The sequence below is a fragment of the Strix uralensis genome, chromosome 15 (assembly GCF_047716275.1).
Source record: "Strix uralensis isolate ZFMK-TIS-50842 chromosome 15, bStrUra1, whole genome shotgun sequence".
NCBI classification, from domain to species: domain Eukaryota; kingdom Metazoa; phylum Chordata; class Aves; order Strigiformes; family Strigidae; genus Strix; species Strix uralensis.
This window is the reverse complement of record NC_133986.1, coordinates 17,401,233-17,424,114: the sequence shown is the minus strand read 5'-3', so window position 1 is coordinate 17,424,114 and position 22,882 is coordinate 17,401,233. Positions and strand designations below refer to the sequence as shown.

The 22,882-nt window shown below is 43.7% G+C and overlaps 1 protein-coding gene across 4 annotated transcripts in view; it reads right to left on the bottom strand.

The window, feature by feature from the left end:
• OSBPL5 (oxysterol binding protein like 5) overlaps positions 1 to 22,882 on the bottom strand; it is a 141,978-nt gene that overhangs the window by 73,703 nt on the left and 45,393 nt on the right. Inside the window, exon 1 of one of the 4 annotated variants that reach the window (XM_074884858.1) lies at positions 8,711 to 8,838. The exons of the other annotated variants lie outside the window; for them this stretch is intronic. The gene's annotated coding sequence lies outside the window, so the exon portion shown is untranslated. Of the gene's footprint in view, positions 1 to 8,710; positions 8,839 to 22,882 lie in introns of those variants that run through there. 4 annotated transcript variants of the gene reach the window in all.

The following is a 22,882-nucleotide window of genomic DNA, read 5'->3' as shown; positions in this document are numbered from 1 at the left end:
GCACTGAGGAGCTTCTCCTGACTTAGCAATTTCACTGGTCTTTCCCCTTGCTAACTACATAGATCATACCTCACTTGCTGTAATTACAACTAGTACATCAACATTAATTACTTCCCCGGTAACAACAGATGCATGCAGAATTGAAGGTTTTCCCCACACTACCAGAAGGATGAGAAAGTCCCCAGCACTCAGTGAAAGACAGGAGCAAGCACCTTTCCTACCAACTTTTGTCTTAGTCCCTTATTTTATTTTCGGTAAATCCTTTAAGCCCTGATTTCTGAAGGCATCTCTACTGAGTAAAGCTCATGCAAACGTATTTTATTGAAGCACCAATCTATGCAGAAAGGTAAGGTGTTTTCTTTGAATTCTCTTCAGCCCTTTAATCCCATGTTCTAATATATTCAACTGAAGATGACCAAAAGGTAAATCACATCTGTTAAGCAAACATTAAGCATCTGAATGCTTAACCATCTTACTGAATTTTTATTTAGTTGACCATTATTTATTACTGATATCTCTAGTCAGCGTTCTTTTAAGCAGGAAAACAAACTCAAAATGCAGATCAGCAAAGACTCCCCACCAAAACATAATGTACAACCAAGCACATGTGCAATGTATAGGAAGAAATGTGCCATCGGAGACCACAATTGATCTCCTGATGCAGTTTTCGTAACACACTAGCCAAGAAATTCCAGTAAGGATCCACTTGGAAACAAATTCAGGAACCAGATCTCTGCCTCTAAATTTCTGTTTATCTAGAAATATTTATATACTTCTTTAAATTAAAGTTTCATATAGATGACATAAAGATTGATGTGGCTATCACAGCTGCTGCTCAGCAGTGACCTCAAGAGGCTGGTGGAGATATATTTACATCAAAAAAGGTACAAACACAATTCAGGCACACATACATGAATTACCTTTGAGCTAGCTAGCTGGAATAGGGCTAATGGCACGGGCTGCAGTAGTAAGGCATGCAAGGCAGGCTAGACATTATATCTGAGAAATCAGGCAAGAACCCCATGGCCAGATCATTCTGACATCCTTGCTGATGTCTGCTACTGAGCAAGCTTGTCCAAGTGCTCAGATAAGCAGATACAAGCCACCATCACACCTCACTTGCAATACAGACGACCCTTGAATCCCTGCTGCTTGTGCTGAAGTGTGGGCACAGCTCCTGACCAGCCCGCAGTGGTTTGGCAGCACATGCCCAAGCCAAAAGGCAGCACTCCCTCTGACTTCAGGGTGTGATGCTCAGGCACAGAGACACAGTGTGAGGTTAGGCACTAAGAAAAGTGTTAAAAGCTTTGTGCTAGTTAAGGAAATAAGCACTCAGTTATAAATTTCAAAATAAATATTAGACCCAAAGGTAAAAACATTGGACATGAGACTCAAAAAATCTCTACCTGAAAACCAGATTTGAAGTGCTTTGCTTCCTTTTTATTGTGGTTATTGATAGCCCATCCACCAGTGACATTTTTTGTTTAAGGCACACAGTGTCTCTAAGCCTGAGCATTTCAAGCAGCAAGTCTCAGAGTCCCATGAACAGTATTAATGAGTTGCATAATGGTAAACCACATCCACCTTTGACACATTAAGCTTTCCAGTAACTACCCATAACTCAGTATACTACTTGGGGAACAGATATCCTACAGCCCCCCATGCCCTTGAATTTCTATGCATGCTAATTGTTAGTAATACCCTCCAATGACCTCCCACAGAATCCTTTTAAACTGTAGCTGACTTCCTAAGAGAACAGCTTTTTAGTAACTCAGTTTTTCTAGTGGTACCTTAGGGGCTAGGGACCCCAGGCTGTGGTAAGGGTCACTGTTGTGGTTTAAACCACGGCTGGGATAGAGCTAAGTATTCTTCTCATACCAAATCCCATACTGAATCCAAAACCCAGCACTATTCTAGCTACTAAGAAGAAAAACTAGCCCTATCCAAGCCAAAACCAGGACAGTTGCCCTGATGGAGTCACGGTGACAGGCCTTGGGAAGAGGGAGCCTGGCCCCACATGGCACCTGCCATCCCACTGCCCGCAGGAGGGCTCCAATGAGCACGGCCCTTTGCAGGGCGTGACCGGATTTGGGATAAGCTCAGGGTGGTGAAGGAAATACGGCATCAGGTACACAGAAACATTAATGAGAAATTCACTTAGTTACTCTAGCTAAAGCTATTGGAGATTTAAAGCCATGACAAGAACACATTGCTTTGGACAGGTGTGCAGTTACGTCATTTGCAAGCAAGCCACATCTTCAAGGTCAATTCTTGCCTCGATATTTTTCTTTAAAAAGAACGTATTAAAGAGAATCATTACAGCCTCATACCACTATCTAAATCACATAATGAGATCATATTCCCTTTTAATGGAAGGATCCTACTTCAAGCTTTAATGACATTTAAAAAAAAAACCCAGGCAACTGCAAGCCTCACTGATGGCTTTCTATGATATCCACCTCTGCCTTTATATAATTAAATCCAGAAAAGATTGTGCCTTGGGGCTACACTCCCACCACACAATTACTAGGAAATACCAAGCTAATTTTAATACCTGTTTTCATGCTTGATAGTGTCCTCCTGACATTATTCCCTTGTTTGTGAAATATTGGCCCCTTATAACAAAGTAAAACAAAATCAGACTTCTGTCTCGAGTCCTGTTGAGCCATTTTCAGACTCAGGCTCAAAAGGGAACTTCAACACAGCAGTAAGGCAAAGGTAATGTCAGGAAAGGATGTTTACAAACCATCTAACAAGAGAGAAATCAAGTGCTGTTTAATTTCCCAAAGATTTTCCAGAATCAGTTCCAGACTATTTATGTCATGAGCATCCACTGTCCCAAACACATGCTCACAAAGAATGAAATGGACAGTCCTAAATGCCAAGAATTTTAGATTAAAAGTATATTTCTACCTTGACATCCTGTATAAGCACAAACTATATTTCTACCCAATGGTTCTGACCCCAAGCCCATTAAATTATACCTGACCTGGCTCATCTGCTTCTGAAGAACAGCTAAGTGATGGAGAAATGACCACATACCACGGTGCTCCAATCATGCTGAATTTTCTGCTCCTCTACTTCCTTGTTTCTCCTGTCAGATTCAGACAGGCTCTATAAACTTTAGAAGCCTTCACAAGGAGGGCTGAATAAACAAAACCAAATAAATTTTAAGGAAGTGCATCTATTTTTTAAAAGATCCTTATATGCCCCTCTTTAGCTTTTCAGACTTTTGGGTGCTATAGTATTACCAAGATCTGCTGTACAGTGGTTTAAATTTAGCATCCACCTATACTTCCTCTGATACTGCCACTCTCCCTGAAATTCTACAGGAAATTAATATACTGTGTTTTTTTGCATAAACTTCACTGTTTCTCAGAAACAAGAGCATGAAGCTCTTCCTTCAACAATAGTTAAAAGATGGCACTGCAGTTATTTTGGTCCTAGATTTTTAATTAAAAATCTCTGTGGGAGGAAGGAAACTAGACAACCCACAAAGAGCATTTAGGGTGGAATTTATGCTGTGTTAAATGTGCCCAAAGGACTCAAACCACGCACAGGCTGATGCGGCATGCACAACGAAACTCACTCTCAGCCTCAGTTCTCAAGCTCAAAACCTTTCCATGCCTACCTCAGTCCTTCCTTCTCTCCCAGTTTATCCATGACTTATCTGGTGAAAAAAGGAGACAGGATAAACTGTTTGCACTGGTGCTTTCCTTTGATTCAGCCTGAGGGAGCTTTAGGCACGCAGGTGAATGAACACACCCACATCATACAAATTTAACTGTGCATTTGTCTTCGCTGATCTCCTCCTACTGTTCAAATAATACTATCCCAGTATTTTTGCCAGTGACTACTCTGCTACTCGTACAACTGTCCCACTACCAGATGCAGCTGTGTGTGTGCCAGGCACAAACCAGACAGAAACTCTTTGTGTGAGTTATCAGCCGTAAACTAAAGCCCTGGAGAATCCAGGCTCCCAATCTCATGGGCAGCAAACCTGACAATACAGCTCTTGACAAAAGACAACAAATCTGAAAGCCGTGGAATTCAGAAGGAGGATTCTTCTCATTGCTTTAAAGCTAACCTATACTGACACTCACTTTTTTTGTCACCAAATTGAAAGATCCAAGCAAAAAATCCCAAACTGAAACAAAACAGTACTGGTTGGCTATACACCCTCCTTGCTACAAGCACTGACAACTGGAAATACAAGGAGGGTCAAAAGCACCCCTGCCTGGAGAGCTGGGAGTTCCCAGCTGGCGAGGGTAAGGAAAGCACTAACACGCCGCACGACACTAACGTAACGGTATCTACACCAGCTCCAGCCCTGCCACAAGGGAGGGACGAGAGTGCAAAGGAGGATATGGAACAAGGGGCACCTGCAGACTCCCATCTATAGATTTATGGATCACACTGCCTTTCAACAGCTGCATGTCAAACGTGTAAAGGTGGCTTTAAACAAACAAAAATCCCTGTCTCCCACACAAACATGAGCTGAGGCCTGAAACAGAAGTAAGATCAGGTCCTCAGTGTCCAGACTGGCCTTGGCTGAAAGGAAGCCAAACACAATGCAGCCAATTCACAGTATTTTCTTTATCGCAGCGCTAAGAGCAGCCATACAATGCTTTCCAATAAAGACCACAGCAGTTTATCACAGAGAGACAGGAGCTAGCAGGAAACACTCCCCTTATCTCTGCTACGAAAAGGAAGTGGCAAGAAGAATGGCTAAAAGGTGACAGACGGTTTTTATGAGGCCAGACTTCAGCCTGGCTCAGGGCTGACCAGCTCATCTTTTCCACACCAGAAAAAAAGTGATAGGCTTTAGCTGTGGAGGTCTTACAAAACAGGAGTTACGAGTTGCTGCACTGATTTTTCGAGAGAAACAAACCAAGACAAATGAAAATATTTCAATAGCAACTGTGCCGCGCCAGATCCCCAAGCTGTGTAATCAGGGAAGTTCTGTGGACTCCTTAGCAGGGTGATGCTGACCTACAGCAGTGAGCGCAGGGCTGGGCATCCAACAGGTAGAAGGGAGGCAATCGCAGAGAGACCTGCAGTGCCATAAGGAGGTGGTGGCAGACGAGAGAGCCCATGGTGTTTTCTGGCAGCTATTTGGTCTGTACTACAAAAGTAGGCTTCAAAGTGGTTGCTGCCTACAAGCTCCAAATGCACAAGAGTTTATAAACACAAGAGCCCAGATGGAAAAGATTTGAAAAGTTTGGGAGGGTAGCAAGGGAAGGAATAAACAAATATCTCTGAAATGAAGTAAGGAAGCACTTAAAATGGCAGAAGGCTAGACGGTCTGCACAGACTTCATGGTGCCTCTAAACAGTACAAAAACCTTTAACATCCCATGGCTGTGTGCACATACCAAATTCCCCTATGAGGCATAAATACAGACTGCTATTACCAGCTGCCAGTAATAAATACTATTGCTCAACCATTAGCAATCAGTCGGCACAGCAACCAAAAGCGCTAGGAGCTGGACAAGCACATAATAAATAATTGCCCCTGCCTCAAAAAGCATATTGGGTTTCTAACCGTCTCAGGCAGCACTCAGACCCAAACATATTTGCTAAAGAACAACAGACCACACCAGCAAATGTCTGAGTGAAGCAGAGAAAACTAAAGAGCGTAACGTTTTGATGTCTTCCTTGATCAGGTCAGGTCATTCGGTGTCTTTCCCAGCAAAACTAATTGTCCACTGCAGTCATCTCTTCATCTTTAGGGAAATGTATAAACACAGATATTAATGACTTCCCTCCTGTGCAGCTCACAACGCATCACCGCAGACACCAGTGATGCGATTGCTGTAAGGATGATTGGGTGTTTTATAATGAACAATTTCAGATCTGGTTAAAAGTGGAGGCGATGAGACAATAAAAAGGAGCTTTTCAAAACTGCTCACCAATGGATTCTGCAGACTCCTGCGGGAGCAGGGCTGAGCTGATACTGCTTCTGTCTGTGAATCTCACATAAACTGTCCTGACTGGAAGCCTCTCTGCCAAGAACTGCAGGCAAGGACCTGTCTGATGCCTCTGCCTCTCCTTCCAGGGCTGCCAATGTTGCCGGACTCTTTAAGGAGAAAGAGCAGCAGTTGACAGCTCACACCTGATGCAAAGAAGAGCAGGCAAAACCCATGAGAGAGAAGTAATCTAAACCAGCAAAAGGACCATCACAGATCACTTTCCTCCTAGAAAGATGCAGCAAAGACCAGAGCGAGCTGGATGCTAGGCTGGGTTACAGCCCAACTGCAGATTTGTCCAAGGTCAGCTGCAGGCTCTTGATGAGCATACACCAGTTTTACTGACTGCTGCCTGCCTGTGCCACCCCGACAGCCCCAGCACCAGCCAGCTGCAGCCCCAGCCTGCAGGCAAGGGCCCCAGCCTGCCCATGGGAGCCACCTCTGCCACCACTGTCAGAGTTATGGAGAGTCAATGAGCTCAGAGAAAAAACAGCACAGAAGTCTTCCTTCCTGCTCTGCAAAACAAGCCACTTGCAGTTCAGAAAGCTGTTTCCAAAGCAGTGCTCAGTCTGGAGGTAACGAAGTCGAGAAACGCAGCATTGAAATGGCACTCACAATAAGCAAAGGTGAGAATTAAATGAGATGGAGGTGACACTAACTCATAGGCGAAAACTATTAGGTTCTGTGAAAGCTTATTTCCCTCAACAGCCCAGCAAGGTAACTGTGACAAACAGCACAATAAGGTGTGTTCCTCCCAGCAAAGCTTTGCGGTCCCCTAATGGCACCAGTTAATCCTTCCGCAGACTCCTTCACCTCCCCATCACCTGCCTTAAAATAACCTCTTATCTTGCAGAAGAAACAGGTCATATCCATTTATTTACTCTGTGGCAGAGTAAAGCCTAGAAGTTTTAGTTAGGTCCCATGTTTCCAGACACCTGTCAGTCATGTGCAATTAAGCCAGTTCTTCTCCAGAAGACCCCAGTCTGTTGGTGTCACTGCCTTCCCCCAATTACTCTGAATACAAAGTGTTTCCCATGCCAAATGTATTTCTCCTTTGCCTGCAAACACCAAGAGTCTTTCCTACATGGTTCTTGCTACAAGGCACATAGCAATCATCTAGATTAGCAGCAGTACTAGGAAAAACCCAGTAAGCCATGATATTTGGGATTATAGTACCTAATTGGAATTTTTTTAAGTTTCTCTCTGTACCTGTTGATCTCTGGACTGCTCTGCCCTGCTGATAACTGAGGTAGATGACCACAGATATGAATGCCGAGTATTTCACAGTCACCAGACACTTTTCACTGGCACAAGTGGCTTTTCAGGACCCAGATTTTCAACGTTGCTAGAACACCTCTGTATTTCCCTGCCAGCTCAAAGGCACTTCCAAGTAAGCATTACTGGAATTTGCATCTTTGCCATGGCCCTCTTAGATTGCCAATATGCTGCAAATAAAAAGGTCAGCAACCAGTCTGAAAGTGAATAAAGTCTTACGTACTTTATTTAAAAATAAACTACAGCCATGACTCACATGACTCACAGTCATGACTTTAGAGTCAACACACTGACCATTTCTTAGTTTCTTAAGTGTGAATACATAACGACACTAAGTCTTTCCACTGTATCTTCATTCACAAAGACAATATTATAAATTCAAGGCATATTCAACGCTTGTCAAGAAGTTATTGAGGCAGTTTGCAGACCAAGACTTGTTCCATACGTGATTTTGTACCAGTTCACCCATGTTAAATTACAAGTATTATTTGCTGGTGTATTTCTGCCAATGCATCGAAAGTGTGGATGTAGTCAGAGCCAAATAAAAGCACTCTACTGGAATAGCTTGTTCCCCTTTCCCACAGGGGAACAAGCTACACTGGTATAAGCATGTTCATACTGGCATACCTGAATTCGCACTAGGGGAGGGTTATATCAATGTTACAGAATAGTAGTTAAAAGTAGTGCAACTTGTTTACATAGGCAAGACCTAATTTTGTAGAGGATTTGCTTCTGATCTTGAAATCACTACTAGAACTCCTAATTCTACAAGCAATCTAGACACACAGCAAAACTGGGCTGATCAGGGTTTTAGCTGAATAAAATATACCACAAATCAATACAGACCACTGAACAATAGTAACAACAACAGAAGGAGAAGGCACACTTTCATGTGAGCTCTCACTAATAAAGCCAGTTATATCTAGGGCACTCCATCCCTTTGGGTACATAAGAAGTTACCCAAGTTGTGTAGCAGCAGAGGGCAGTAAAATGGCCAACCTCGTTATTTCAGACCAAATTCCTGAAAATGTCAACTGATGAAGTAAATCACAGGATGCCACTGCCACAGCTGCTTCTAGCAGAATTCAAGCCTCAAGGGAGCTGAGTGCTGGTGGTTTTGAGCAGACAGGCAGAAATGCAAATAGGGTGTTCAGGTGCATCTAAATCCATTATAGACAATGCCTGCCAGTCAACAGTTCCCAAAGCATAAGGCTACAAATGTTCAAAGAACCCACTGCATTTGCATGAGACTGCGTCCAGCCTCAGAGGCACACAGACAGGAACAAAGAAAGAACGGAGACCAAAAGGAGGGTAATGAGAGATGAGGGGAGAAGAGGAGGGCAGGTAAAAAAGGAGAGACTGAAAGGCATAAAGAAAGACCCTGCATGAAGGGAGGATTTTAAAAAGCTATAGCAAAGTAGGAAGGCCGGGATCAGTCCCAGGGAAGGAGGAGGAAAGGACACTCACCGCTGTGCTTGCTGTCTCAGACGGCGATCACTGTCCTCTCCCACGCGACACCTGCATTCAGAGCCACCGTCCCTACCCCAGATCCTCGCCGACTGCTACATGCACAGAAGCTTTCTGGTCCCCTCCTGGATGCTACACTCCTCCCAAGCTGCAGATCAGCACAGGACCCAGAGAAGACACCCACACGCAAAGCCTCTGCTCCAGGGGCACATGGCAATGAAACACACCTCCCACACGCTGCCAGCACGCTGTCTACGATCCCAGCTCTCGCTCAGGAAACCAGAGCGACTCTCTAACCATGGTGACTGTGGAAGAAAATCCTGAAAAGAAGCGCAGCATGATTCAACCCAGTGATACGTCCAAAGAAAGCCTGAAACAATAGCCCTGACGGGTGTGATCTGCCACTGTTTGTCAGGGGAAGTTTAAACTGCGATGCCCATCAACAGTAATTTAATTGTCAGTGCTGTTAACAGTTTCATTGCTGATCAAAGCAGCTGGGCAGCATCGAGAAAATTAAAGCCAGTTGCAGCCACTTATCAAAGCACACCAGCAATAAATAATCTGCAACTCTGTGACAGACTCTATTCCTGTCACACATAATCTCTCACACTCTGTTACTTTTTAGTGGCTTTTTGGCACACAAAATCACTGTGTAATCAGAAGGCGGGGGGGGGGGGGGGGGAAAGCAGTTCACTCTTTTCTGTAATTCATCTGTAAGGAATAAAGCAAATCCTTACAACAGTGGGCTGGTGGTGGTGGAAATCACTCAGTGCATTCTGTACAGGGCTCAGATACACCCGAGTTGGGTGAGCACAGTAAAAGCATCATTTCCTAAACTGCACAGAACCCACACCTGCCATGCAGAGGCAGGTTTGCCACGCACAGGCACAGGCATCAGGCACCCTAGCACAAGTATTACTGCTTTAGTTTTGATAGATGTTGCTAGTTACAGTATCCCATAGCGATTGTACATATATTTCAGTAAGCAAGCATGCTTAATCCAGCCCTGCTTCTTCCTGCATCATTCCACATCTGGAAAATAGCCAAATGTTTTTCCTTCGTGGGTTTTCCCAATATTGCTAAATTAAGTGATAAGCACAAAACACACACCTCAGCCAAAGCTCACTCCCAAGGCTATTTGTGTTGCTGCTGTTCTCTGCAGCATGTGCTCTTCCCCGGCCCTTGCGTTCTCACAGGGAAGGAAGAGTTTTGCAAATAACATCTATATCTCCTGGTGTCACCAGCTGCAGTGTATCAGCCTGTGTCTTTTTGTATACAGTTTTACAGTGACTTGTCTGGGTTTGTGTCAGATCAGGTTCCTCTAAGAAATTTGGCATGATGTGACTGAAAACAATACGAACTAAAAAGCTTTGGAAGAACTCCCACTTGTTGCACTGATTTCTCATGAATAACTGATATTCCAAATGACAGAAAATTAAGATGACAGTGATAATAGTAACAATAAGAAGTCAGGATTTCTAAGGTATTTTACACCTTCAAAGTACTATGCAAACAAGGATTAAAATGCATGCATAAACACCATTTTCTACACTTGACAGTCCATAGTTTGCTGAAGTCACACCTGCTGAGATATGAAGATCGTTTATTAGATCAGAAATTTCAGCTATCAGAGACACTGTCGCTGTGGGAAACTGTTGAAATCCTTGTGGGAGGCAATGCTCTTGTGTCAGGCGGCACGAACACCGCTGTCAGGCGGATCCTACACTGCCTTGGAGGAAGTGATACACCCCAGTGGGGCCCCAAGCGAGGAATGATGCCAAGGCCAGGGGGCCACAGTCCCTCTCCCACAAGGGGCTGGGAGAACCAGGGCACCCAGAGACACTGCCTACGTGTCTTGGGGTAACCAAGCAGGGGCAGAACCAAGTGGGTGAACATTGTGCACATAAAGAAGTCCAGCCTCATTTAAAAGGGCAGAGAAATCCTGCAATAAGTTCTGGCAGTGAAAGACACAAAGAGTGGAAACTAACTTTTTTTTTATTGCATGTACCAGAATTGGACTAGGCAAGAGGCATAGTAAATCCACCCAGTGCATTTGGGGTGTGGGAGCCAGTATTCAGACAAGAGTGTTTCTCTTGCTTTCAGACAGTTATTAAAGGAGCCCCTCCGTGGTTGGGTATTATGATCTGAAAGAAAAAATTGGGATGAATTTGAAGAGAAAGGCTCACAAGCAACTGGCACTGCATGGGGTCTGAAGCCTCCATTGAGCCGTGGGGATGCAGGTGGGCTCCTGGGTGGGAAGGACACCCTGAGGCCATGCTAGCTGTGAAGGCACAGGGGATTGTTGAGGGCACATGAGACAAGGAGCTGCCAAGAACAGTTTTGTCCAGGAAAAAGATTTGATGGTCTGTGCAGGTCCCTTCCAGCCCTATGTCTCCTTTGGTTTGTAATTCCCCCATTTTCATTGCCCAGCGCTGCAAAGATAAGTCAGTCTTTCAGCCCTTGCTCAGGCTGTTTGGCATTTGCGGCATGCCAGCAAATCCAACGGCGCTGCGGCAGGTCACCTCTGAGAGAGGGTGGGGAATTTCTGAATGGGTAGGTGTGGAGGCAGCTCTAAGCAACCCCTTTTCTGTATTGAACCACTAAATGTTACAGCAACCTGGCAGCTCTCCACAAACAGTTTTGGACTGTGGCGTGCCCTTGGCAGCCACGAGAGTCGCTGGCTCCATGGAGGGCACGACAATCTGCAGAGGGGAACTGCTGCTGCACTTGAGCAATAGTACATCTACCTCCACCGTCTCAGCCACACCAAGAGGAAATTCTCAAATTTCTTCCCAGAAGGAAGCTATTATACCCCCCTTCTAAGGTGTCTCTTCCTTACACAGCCCAGTTCAGGATTAATGCCATAACAAAATTCATTTCTGCAAACTGGTATGCGGTTGCTCTCGCTAGCTCATACCACTTGGCTGGACTTGGATCAGTGGTAACTTGCTTGGGGTCAGTGTGGACAGGATCAGTCTTAACGCTTCTTGATCTTAAAGAGACTTACTTGAGAGTTGTTTTCCATGTGTCTGGTAATCACATTCCCACTGTTTCTTTCTTTGTTTATGCTCCATTTCTACCAAGCAACAGCTTCCTTCCTGTACTTGGAAAAGCACGTCTAGGTCCCCAAGCTTATACCAGGTGATTTTCTTTATAAGTTTGGCTGGACTGTTTACCCTCCTAAAAAGCAGGCAAAACATCTTGATCTTCAAAAAAAAAATACAAGTCAAACTGACCACTATTAAATGCTGTTAGAAAAAGGGCAAGTACCACACGTAGCTTTGTGTTGCTAAATTAATAATGTAAAATCAAATCTTAGAGCAGACTCCCACATTTAAAATCCCTCTAAACTCTGATGCTTGCAACAAATCAATGGCCTGATCAATTTATGACTAGAAAACAACTGAGCTGGAGCCTTGTTTATGCAAGTAGGTTCAGCTCCCCACACAGCAGCTCATGGCCCAGTAAAAAAGCTGCTTTCAAAGACCCTACAGATTGGGAAGAGCTTGTTAACCTGTCAAGGAAAATCTCAGCAGCCCCCTCCTCAAAGTCTACACTGGCCCTTTTCCTGCGGGCATGACAGACTTGGCCAAAGACAATGCCCAAGTAACATAAAACACAGCTTCTTCCTCTGACTGAAGCAGCAAAGCCCCAAAGGCATCTCCCTTTGTGTCTTCTGATTTCCTGGAAAAGGCGGCACACCTTTTCCTTCAAATCCTTCTGAATCATGGAGCAGACGGCAGCCCTTAACCCTCTTCTGGCCAGGCAGAGGGGCGCAGGCATTGCCATGGGAGTCCCCCTACATCCCTGCTCAGCCCTCCAGACTCAGGAGCCTTTGGCCATCCCAGTGCCAGCCCAGGGTGGAGATGCCATGAGGTCTCCTCCAGTGGCTCTCGCAAGGACAGCTTAGCACAACTGAGCCTACCAGGCCTTCTTCCCCTGACTGTACAGTCTCCACGGTGTATTTCTATCTCCAAAAAAAAACAAACCAAAGCAAACAAACAAACCAGAAACAACGTATTTTTCTTTCTCATTTTAGACCTGGAATCTTCTTGAAATGTCACTGAGGTGAAAGAGATTTGGGCTTTGCATTTTTCTGTGGTCACAGAGGGCACACACACACATATATTGACAAAAAAGAAACATGCTGGGCTTTACAGCGTTGCTTTTCCATTAAACAAGATGAGGAGGAGATGGAGGAAGAATTGCTTTCTGGTATACGCCTGGCCATGCTTTCTCACTGCTTTCAGACTCCCCATTAACTGCACATTTTCACAACTGCATGTTTTGGAATGACAAAGGCAAGCTCTTGGTTTCTAGTAAGTTGCAAATTAAACTATTTTTCATCCAGAATTTTGATAAAGAAAAACGTTTTGGTTCTAAATTGCTGTTCTCAAGCACTCTTACAGTATCTTTCATGATGCACCTTCTCATGCTATTTTCAAACTAAAGCTATTTTTTTTAACAAACATAATTAACTCACCTGTTTTCTTAAACGGCTTCCAAGATGCTCTATAAACAGGGCCAAGTCTCAACCAGCTCCCTATCATGTCATACAAAAAAAATATAAAAATGTAGAAACTTAACATTTCAACTTTCCAGAAAATACATGCTTTATTGCTAAGGTTTAATACAGTTTCACCAGTGGCTTTACCAATAAGCAGTCAAAACAATCTCCTGCTGTTTCCCTAATTCCATACACTCATCTCAAACCTCTCCTATATTTAAAGTGGCTGATGCAGTTTTTATTTGACATTCAGATATATCAAGACAAACCATAGGTATAAAGCAGAGGCCATAGAAACCAAATAAATTTCTGCCAACAACTTCAGCAGTAACAGCATTTCACACAAGTATAATTTATTCCAATTCTCTCGTTTAGTCCTATTTCTCTCAGTTGTGTGTGGTAAGAGCCTGCTTCTGTGGCTTCACTGAAGTCACTTCTGATTTACCCTGGTGACAAGGAAATCAGTATGCAGATGTGGCAGCATGGCACTGTGCAGCCAGGCACTCTCGGCTACCCCGAGCCCCGGCTGGGAGCACAAACTCCTCCGGGATGGGTCTGCGCTCTTGCACCACAACCCTCACAGCTTCACTTCTGAGGAAGCCACAGGTCGGAGGGAGCAGGCTGGAGACACACCAACCCTCTATTATGCTAAGTCCTACATGCTAAAGAGAACCTTTTGCCTAAATATCACCCTTTTCTGTCTGCAAATTAATAGGGCCATGGGAAGTGGGTTACTGACAGTACTGAGGCATGCCTGCTGCTTTATGCAAAGTACAGCTGGGATGGGATGCTGCTTTTCACCAGCAACGCTGTCACTGTCATCATTTAGCTCATGTAAAGAAAGTAACCTTTCTAAATCACAGCACTTTCGTTCCTGAAGCATAACAGAATTAGCAGCAGCACCAATACCATAGTCAGGTCTGAAAAGGTGACTGTGGGCTTTTCTGTGAATGCAGTTCCCTGAAAGAACACACCTTCAGAACTTGGCTGATCTGTAGCGTTGACGTCTATTAGACAACACAGGAACTTCCCTGCCGCCATCACGATCAATGCATGAGATGCTTTGCTATTTTGCTACAGAGCTGACTTTCAGAAGAACCATATCTTCCTGCCTTTACAGGGGCTCCACTGTACTTAAGCAAGCAAAATGCTGTAGTAACAGTAGAAAAGTGAGAAAATGCAAGGCGTTATGCGCTAGCAGCAATGAAAGGATCAGATTAGAGAGACAGCATTTTGGAAATTCACGGACAGACCTTTGAAGAGACCTTTTTTTAAAAAAGAGAGAGTGAAAAAATTACAGCCAGTATTTCTTGCAGTTCAAAGAATCCACGATCCCAGGAGTCAGAGAGATGTGCAAGAATAGCTAGCCAGAAAAGCATCTGAAAATAAAAGCTATTAGAAAATAATAGAGAAGCCTCAAATGGCAGCAATGAGGGAGAAATAAGAGCAGCAAGAATATGTTCACCATCCATCCCTCTAGGCAAATTACTCTTCTCGGGATGTTTCTGGCTGACAGGCTAATCTTGGAAATACCTTTTTTTACATTCTCTGTGCCTGTTGCTGGGAACACAGCTGTAAGAAGTCTGCTACTAAGTACAGGTAGGTCTGGGCCTTTGGGCCCTAATTTAGGAGACAATGTAAACCTTTTTCCAAATATGTGATTAGGTCCCATGATCCAGGAAAAAGCAAGACAGCTAATGTGTGTTTATAAGTCTTGCCACATCTGATGGCTGCTTCCAAACTCCCCATTAACAAATAACTTGGTGATTGTCCAGTAACAGGAGATTTTCCAGGGCTAGGACACTGAGGAAACACTATTGTGTGAAACGTGCACTATTGTAATGATATTCCCAAATGACACGATGTAGTCGAGACGGGATTTGTGCTTGCTGCCCAGTTAGCCTGAATCACTGCCGTGTTGCCAATAAATGACAGTGCTTTGGTTTTGGGGGGGCTGTTCTTTTTCCTCAGTTTAATAAAAGCTGCAAGGAGAAGTCTTTTTCTTGAAGGCAGACTGCAAATCTGCAGACAAGAAGAATAGGAGAGAGTTTGTCTTTGAAAAGTAAATGACACCACAGAACTGTGAACGAAGGTGCCACTTCATGCCCACAAAAACCAGCAAAGCTCTTTAGCCAAGCTGGAAGGCCCCAAGAGTCCAGTGACATACCCTGTGAGGACTATAACACACAGAGAAACCTCTACAGCACCTGGCCCGGTCTCAAGGAATTACAGCAGCAGAGTTAATTCACAGTGAGTAGGACTGTGCCGCCAGAGCAACACTACCCTACAAAGATCAGCCCCACTTTGGGGAGAAACAGGGGTAAAGTAGATGGGCAAAAGCCCAACTACTCAACTGCTGCCAGCAGGGAAGAGATGAGGACTGGCAGCCCCAAGAGCTACTGGGTTGAGAACTGGAGGAAATGGCCATATCTGGGCGAGTTCAGCGAGCCATGGGCAAACAGTTCACTAAACCAGACAAACCAGGTGTTCAGTCTGTTGAAAAATCAAGGCAAAGGCTACTGGGTCTCATTTCGGAGCCCACCGCTCCCCAGCGCAGAAGAGCTAAGGCAGGACAAGGGTGCTGCTCGCCCACCCAAGTGCCATCCTCTGCTCCCGGCAGCTATACAGCATAGCAGGAGGTTTAGACTGAAAAACTCTACATGGTGAAACATGTGCAGACTGCTACAGGGCAAAGTAAACTTTCTAAACACACTGCGCTATCATTATTACACACAATCCTGAATTGTTTGTTGTAACTTTAGTTACTAAAACAGGTGGGGGGGGGGGGGGGGGGGGGGAATATCACCCCTTAGTTTTATACATACTGTGAGAAAAGGACATCAAAAGGGCCAAACAGGAAATTGTTTTTCCTCGTGCCTAACATGCAAGAGCTGAACTCGATCTGACTTCTGCAATTAAGAAGGGAGAATGAAAAAGTGTTTGTTAAATCATGATGTTGCCTGCTCGGCAGTGTCAGCCTGCTTCCATGAAACACCACGTCTCCCCACCTTTGGAGAGTTTGCTCCAAATCCAGTCACTCATTTGCAAAAACTGTAACTGCATCAACAGCTTTGGTCCATTTTTTAGATTCACACTTAGTGCTTAGTGGCAATACCTTTTATTCAAAGTACTTCTTTATAGTAGCATACCACAGAGGACCTCTGATAAGAAACAGGGACACTGAGGATGAAATGGTACAAAAAAAGGCTCTTCTTGGTAAGATTTATTCAGATTTAGTAAATTCCAGCAAAAAGCAAATTTATCCAAAGCTTCAGAAATTCAAGATTTCAAATGTTCAAAAGCTTGTGGTTTTGTATCACAGAACTCTGTAGACTGAAGTAATTTTGATGCCTCTTAACATGACTTTGATACTACTTTACACAATAAAAACCACATACTTCAGACCACACTGATAGCTTGTTCAATGGTCAGTTTTTTCAGCAGAGCCAGTGCTGACTAGTTGAATGTATTGGCACTTACATTAAACTGTCCATTAGGCTTAATTTGCATTAAGTGTAACTGCTTAAAGATGAGTTTATTGTCTGGAGCTACTAAGGATACAATGTTTCATTAAACTAGGAAGGAAGGAACACCCATAAAAAGTAAACAACCTTATTTCTTCCAACACTCTTGTTTTCGTTATGGCCTTTTACACAGACAAGCATCATGTATTGTAGCTTAAAATGAAGCCAGAACCATAGGACTGCATACAAGATGACTGATGTGTCAGCTTCTTTTGAATGCAGCTATAAGTAACCAGAGTCAGTTCCGCTCCCTGTTCATGAACCCTTTTGCTGTAATGCTTTCAGATCTACAAGGTTTTGCTGTTAAAACAGCTCCCAGAAAGAAAAAGATGTTATAGGAATGGTAAGAAAGCCAGTACTGGAGCCAGATGCAGTGAGAAACAACAGAGAGAGTCAAAAACCTCAGTAAAGGTCACTTTAAATACCATTATCTCTGCTGGTAAAGAACATGCCAGACACGGAGAGCCAGATCCACAGCTGGTGAACTGAATTTGATGCAAGTGAGGCTATTTACACGATGCCTTTTTATGTTTAGCAGAGAGCAGGATCTGTTCAAGAGGACAACCGTGAGGCTCCAGGCTGTCTTTGAAGAGCTAACATACCATTTCATGCTACAGATAGCTGGGTATCATGTCTTTCATTGGCTGCTGGTTTTAAACTGTGCTCCCGTGGTTAAGCAAGAGCAGCTGCACAGCAAGGAGGGAATGACTTGCAACCCAAGAGAACCGCCAGTGCGTGCACTCCAGCCAGGAGAGTGCTGTATGGGCCGGAGGCTCAGGAGTATGACATGTGGCAGCTAACTCTGATAGAGTGAAGACAGTCGGGCTTGAACCCTGTGATTTAGAAAATAGCCTTTCCCTCAAAAGGGTGGACACCCAAAGGAAGGACCTCTGGCCCCACATCTGTTCTCCACATCAAAAGGCACTTTTCTAAATCTAAAGCAAGCAAGAGTGCTCGGAAGAAGTGTTTCTGACAGAACATGTCATTTTTAAAATGGCAACATAACATATTTGCCAAAGATTTTTTTTCTCTGAAACCACGCCTGTTATAGTCTCTTCTGCCAAGAAAATCCGTTTCTGCAGCTGTGCCATCAGTGACTCAGAGATTCCCTGGTGATGAGTCTCCAGACTTGTCCCATCAGTGGCCCCATGGCCAGAAGGGGAGAAGAGTTCAAGAGGACAGGGAACCAGGACTGACACAACTGAGCCAGGTTGGCTTCTGGAGTATTGTTGTATGTATTAAACACTGTGAATACATCAGTGAATGCAAAAACAGATTGTGAACTGTGATCCCATAGCTGGAACACAGCAGCGGAGGAAATGCAACACAAATGCCCTTTCTCTGCAGCTCCCTGCATTGATCAGCAGGCAACCACAACAAGCGGAATACAAGACCTGTGTAGTACTCATGCCTGCTACTTTTGGTCTGGCATTTTACGACTTTTCCAAGTAGACTGAGTTCATGGACTGCCATTATTCAGTTTAGGGTCTGACAACAGGAGAAACAGTGCAAGCAAAGTGCTCCCCTGTGGGGACAGGCAAGAAGGTGGTTAACCAAGGACCTGCTTGTGGAAATCAATCAAGAAATAAAACAAGCCAAGTGTACATTTAATCCCTTGTAATCTGGCTTCAAATCTTGAGTTCACAGCTGGTGAACCTCAGGTCAGGATTTCATGGATGTTAAATGGGCCTAGGATAACTAAATGTGGCCTAGGAGGGCCACATCCACATTACAAGCTTAGGACCAAAGCATGACAATCACTGTTTTGCAGGACCATGGCATCGAGGTGGTGCTTGGGGAAAGCCAAACCTGCAAAAAGCACCAGTGAATGGGTCTGAAACATGTTCATCTTCAGGCAGGACCAGCTGGGCTCACATCATCACACCGCTTACAGTCAAGGCTTTCATCTCCCTCCTGAGCTCTCTGGGTAACAGATGGCACTGACAACACAATGGAGGTGTTACAGTGTGGATGAAGTTGGACAAAATAGTAGGCAGATCCTGGTTTTCACATAGATCTCTATGTGATGATATCCACCATACCCTATTGGTTCAGTGACAGAAGGATCCAACATAATTAAATACAAGCTCTCCACAACTGCACACACAATACATACATGTATATACACACGCACACATCAATATGTATATATGCATACACACATGTATGGATTCAACACAATACTTGTATCCTCCCAGAAAGGCAGCAAAATCTACCTGCAATATTAAGCTGCAGTGATATCTTAACTGATTGCTATTTCAAGACACTGTCACTTGAAAAGATTTATATCCCTGTCACTGTGTCTGCTCATGCAATTAGTCTATCTTTGTGCAAAATTATATTAATGGACAATGAATGGAAAATTTATATTAAAAAAAACATTCACAGGAAAAAAAGAAAAATCTATGTAGCTACATTACCTATGACAAAAGAGAAGGCTCAAGACTGAGAAAGTTTAGCGCTATAGTTCCCTGCATAAAAAGCATCAGAAGATTCCAATTACTGCCTCTCGACTCCTGCGTATCAAAATTTTCTGCTTATAAACAAAGATCACTGCAATTTAATCAGGAAGGTCATAGTACAGATTAGCTTAGTGTGTGTGCAGAGGCATAGTTAAGCTTACAAGCATGCATTAAAAGTAACTTTTGAAGTGATAGAATCAAACCAGAATAATCAATCATGACTGCAAAAATTTATCCTTCACAAGAACTTAACATCAATTGGTAGGTTCCTCCAGGAAACTAAAACAGGAAATTCCCCCCCATCATGCACCTGCAGAGGAGCTGCAACCAGGCTGGACCCAGTCATGCACACGGCAAAGGAAGCAAAGCAAACGTGACCATGCAGTCTTCTGTGCCTTTCCAGAGGAGCACTCCAATGAAGCTACTCTGCATGACTGAGGATTTGACCCCAAACTCTGACTGCTCCATATTGTGCTGCACAGGCTATAAATGAAGTATTTTTGCATTCCTTTCGCAGAAATTATGTTACAAAAATTAAATACACCAGAACTGTGAAAAGCACTAGGTGTTCATTCTCCCTAAAGAGAACAATTACTAAATTTCTGCTGGCTCAAACAGCAGGTTGCTGTTAATACTGCGATCTCTGTCTGGGAGCACTTCCAGCCACTCAGCTGGCAAAAGCTCCTCTTTGATCCTGAGTCACAAGTGAGCTATGGCAAGGCATTGAAGAGCAGTATCTGGTCTTAAATGAAATCACTGCTAGGATTTTCATGATGAGAAAAGGGCTTCCCTCTTCTTTCCTCAACTCACCTCACAGTCCTTACATGACATTCACACAAAACAGAGCTCCCGGCTTCAGAAAAACACATCTTGGCGCCTCACCAACTGTGTGCACTGAGCTGACTTTTACCAAAGCAGAAGAAAATTTCACAGCAACTTTCCTTGATCAGACCACTCAGCTCAATCGAATACTGCAGAAGCTAACAAACCCAAGCATCTTCATCAAAGCAAGTAAAACAGTAATTATAAACAGAGCTTCTTCCAGAGTGATACATCAGTTATCAGAGCACCAGACTGGCAGGTGCCATTTATTTGATCCTTCATCAAATTCAAGGTAGGTACCGCATTTTAGCAAAAGCGGAAAACATGCCAGGATGAATATACCGGTAGTTTCACTAAGCATCAGGGTTCAGATCCTGCCCTGGTGAAAGCTGGAACCACAGTGCACCATTAAAATCCACCCAGGTTTCTTTTCCAGGAGAGCCTGAGTCCATGCACGTAAGTTAAGAGCAGAGCGATGGCTCCCAAGCTGCCACAACCGGACACTGCTCCATTGGAATTGCAATTCATTTACAGCAGGGAGTCCTTTTTACAAATGTTCCCTGAATAAATGAAGTGATCCCACTGGAAACATTCTAGTGCAAGAGAAATCTTTTTTAATAGGGTCCAATCTCTGATGATCTCCCACACAGTGAATAATGCTGTACTCCACAAATAGCCTGACTGATCTGAATGGGTGGTTATGGTGAGTAAGGTACTATTCACAGTGGGCAAAAGCGATAAAAAAAAAAAAAATCTGTTTCTTTCTGATTATCACAAAGAGGTGGCCTTCTACTAGTGCATATATGAGACTAATGGCATGTAGGGAACTGACTCATGTTTTAGGCGTATCTTATTTTTAGAAAGACTATTACATCAAAAAAAGGAAAAAGTTAATTTTTACCTTGTCTACAGTGTGGATTTGGTATCTTTAGGTAAGTAGGGAATTCAATTCCTGTGTCCTCTGCTTTGCACAATTTAAATGACAGATATACACACACACGTAGGTTGAACACATGACAGCCCTCCACAAGTGTTTGCTGATGAACATACTGAGTCAGTAAATTTAAAATATTTAAAGTGGACATTGGGCATAGTAATAACCCATCCTGGAGCTGATATTTCCTGCCATCCTCACGCCAAACAACAGCCTGGATCCTGCCCTGAGCAGCCACTTACCCATCCCCCTACATAGTGCCTTAAAGTGGTCTGAGTGCAGAACAAGTATCCTGTGTAAATGCCCATGACAGCTTTTACAGGACATTGAAGTGATTAACACCATCACTTTGCAGAAAAGTAACGTTTTTGCACATAGTCCTAGATGTATCTAACATTTGTAATAACTAACCTATTACTACACAGTACAAAAGTAAGGATTTGAATGAAGTTAACTCCTGCACACTCCCCAAATTTCTTACTGGCATGATAGTACTGATGTTTCCAGAAATAACGTGAAGTCAAAAATGAAACCAAACACTTCACTTAAACTTTCTAAAACAAGGAAAAAATCTCTCCCACTTCTGCTTCTCTCACAGCTTCATTCTGAGCACTTCAGCTTTGTTTGCGCCAAAATATTTTAAGTGTAACCACATTTGGGAAGAGTCAGCTGGTGTACTCAGCACTGATGCTCGATATCCAGATGACCATACACATGCAGCACCTTGTCATACAGATCTGATGGTCTTGTGGATGTAACACGGGATTGGAAGTTAAAAATAAAAACTCAAACCCCACACCTTCTGCATTTCTGTTTTCTTGTCCATGTTTGTACAGTTAAACATGCAGGGTGGGGACTTTCACTCTTCCTGTTGGGTAATGCATGAACGCATTGGGTTTCTGATCTCATGAGAAGTCTTGATGTACTGTCAGACTTGTTGACAAGGGGTGTTATTCCAAAAATGACAACCCTGTGCAGATGCCTTGAATTTGGAAGAACATCTTTTTTGAAGATGTGTTCACCACCTAAATGACCAGCCAGGCAGTGATTACTTGCAATTGTTTTCCAAATGCGGTGGGCTTTCCATGCAAAGACAAGTTAATCTGTGCCAGCAGCTCAGGCCTTTATTTCCCAGCTTTCTTCCTCCTACTTGAAACTGTCACACACCACACAACATAAGGCATTACCAACAGCCCTTTCTTTACACTCACTCTACTCCTTGGCAGCTAACCACATCCCCAACTCTCAGGCTGCTCCATGTGCAAATAAAAGTTTAATCTCAGACTGAAAAGAGAAAAACCCTTAAACTGGAAAAAGAGTTGAAACTATTAGCAGGTAGAATAGAGTGGAATTAGGATGCATCTTATGCCTGCAGGAATAGCATTAACAAGACGACTGATGGAAAACAAGCAGCAACCCAAACCCCACCCCACTTCTCTGTCTCTTTGCTCTAAAAGTCCCTGACACACAACTCCAGCAGCAGGGCAACTAAAGAGCAAAAATACTATTGCTCCAGCCTGCAGAGACACCACAATATCAACAAAAACGATACCCAGGCTTTCCAAGCAGAGATCTGCTAGGAGCAGACTAGGACCAAGGAAGATAAGCAGTACTAATACACATACACTGAGAATAAACCCAGTTATACATCAGAACACAGGAACCTAATTTTGATAATAGTTAATGGCAAATTCAACCCCAGAGTAGTTACAGCAGCTTTCTGGTTGCCGTAAATCATGCCCCACCTGCAGCAGATGCCAGAGAACTGTACTTCCAGTGGGTAAGTATTCTAGCAGCACTCTCCTCTTTCAGGAGGATCCTTGTGCTGGTATTTACATTGCCCAACTTCTGGTAACCAATTATGGCTCCTAAATTAGCAAACTAGTCTCTCTGGTTTTAGTGGAAGGAGAGAGGCTCCTGCCA